This window comes from Arachis ipaensis, chromosome B4 (genome assembly GCF_059453495.1).
Source record: "Arachis ipaensis isolate K30076 ecotype BB chromosome B4, ASM5945349v1, whole genome shotgun sequence".
Classification (NCBI taxonomy): Eukaryota; Viridiplantae; Streptophyta; class Magnoliopsida; order Fabales; family Fabaceae; genus Arachis; species Arachis ipaensis.
Window position 1 is genome coordinate 73,827,477 of NC_142439.1, and position 2,132 is coordinate 73,829,608.

Consider the following 2,132-nt stretch of genomic DNA (forward strand, 5'->3'; position numbering starts at 1 on the left):
CAAAAATTTGTTCTTGGTGTTCATCTTGATCTTCAAAGTGTTCTTGGTGTTCATCTTGACATTCAAAGTTTTCTTGTTTATTCTCTTTGTTTTGATCTAAAATTTCTAAGTTTAGTGTCATTTTGTTGTTTTTCTCTTTCCTCATTAATATTCAAAAATAAAAAAAAATATCTTTTCCTTATTTTACTCATAAATTTCGAAATTTTGCATTAAAATTAGTCAAAGATTTTCAAAATCATATTTTTTTTTTAGTCAAGTCAAAATTCTAATTTCAAAAATTGATCTTTTCAAATATTTTTCAAAAATCAAATCTTTTTAATTTCTTCAATCATATCTTTTCAATCATATCTTTTTTTTATAAATTGCAATCATATCTTCTCAATCATATCTTTTTCAAAATAATTTTCAATCATATCTTTCTGATTGCTAATTCCAAAATCTTTTTAATTAATTAATTAATTTAGTTTTCAATTTGCATTTATTTCATTTTCTTTTAATTTTCAAAACTTTTATTTTATCTTCCATTTATTTTGTTTTATTTTATTCGATTACTTTTAATTAAATAAAATTAAAAAAAAATTATTTGCAATTCATATCAATTTCCTTTCCTCCATCATGGACATAAGTGGAAATGAACAGTCCAAAAGGACTCTGGGGTCATATGCTAACCCCGTTACAGCTGCATATGGGAGTAGCATCTGTATACCTCCCATCAAAGCAAGCAGTTTTAAGCTAAATCCTCAGCTTATTATCATGGTGCAGTAAAATTGCCAGTATTCCGGTCTTCCACAGGAAGAACCTACTGAGTTTCTGGCACAGTTCTTAGAAATTGCTGACACAGTACGTGATAAAGAAGTGGATCAGAATGTCTACATATTATTACTGCTTCCATTTGCTGTAAAAGATTGATGCACGGAAACTTGTCTCTTAACAAATCTCCCTCGGCAAGTATACCGAATTGTCGTCAAGTAAAAACTCACAATAGAGTGAGGTCGAATCCCACAGGGATTGATTGGTCAAGCAACTTTAATTGGAGGAATGTTCTAGTTGAACTAAGCAGAATTTGGTTTGAGAGTTGCAGGAAATTAAATGGCGGGAAAGTAAATAGCAGAAAATATAAATGCTGGAAATAAAGAGCTGAAAATAGATGACGGAAAATAAATTGCAGAATCTTAAATGGGAATGGGGAAGATGATCATAGAAGTAATTGGCAGAAATTAAAGAGAATGGGTAAGATCAAAAATGGGGAGTTCATTGGACTTAGGAGATGTTGCATCCTCTGGATCAAGTTCATTTTCATCTCTTCCTCAATCAATGCATTCATTGATCTCCTTGGCAATCTTAAGTGATTGAATTCCAATTCCTTGGTAATTCAATCTCTCAAATCTTGATCAATAGCCAATTCCTTGGTCCAATTGCTCATGAGAAGAGATGAGGTATGGTCACTGATTATACCATATGTATTTCCAAATCAAAGTGTTGGTAGGATTATATGTCACTATATCCATTCAAACCCCAATTTGGTCCAACATGAGAAATCATTTCTAGCATGATCTCTTCATTCCTCTTCCAAGATTCCGAAGAGATCCAAGTATGAATAGCTTCTTTTCCAAGATAACTACTCAATTGGATGAAGATTGAAAGCTTTCTAGTAAAATCAAGGGAAAAGAAAGAAGAAGAATAATGAAAACTATTATTGATCCATCAAATTACAACAGAGCTCCATAACCCAATGAAAGGGGTTTAGTTGTTCATAGCTCTGGGAATGGAAAACAAAGATGGAGAATGCATTCTGAAAAATTAAACTAGAAGTTGCAGAGAAAGTAAAAAATACAGAGTGTAATTCTAATAATGCCAAAAGCTCATTTCTAGTTCAAAGTTCTCCCTATTTATACTATTCTTCTGATCTTCTAGTTCCTTCTTCAAGTCTTGGATATGGGCCTTTGGATCTTGAGTTGAAGCAGTTATCTTCTTCAGTGGGCTCAGCTTTGCTTGCAGAGAAAGTGTGCAGTAGGTATGGACTTTAGCTTAGGGCATTAGTGGTGTTTACGTTAAGTGAAACTGTGGGGTCGAGAACGTTAGTGACAATTACCTTTTTCACTAACGTTCTTAACCCAAAAAATGGTCCACGT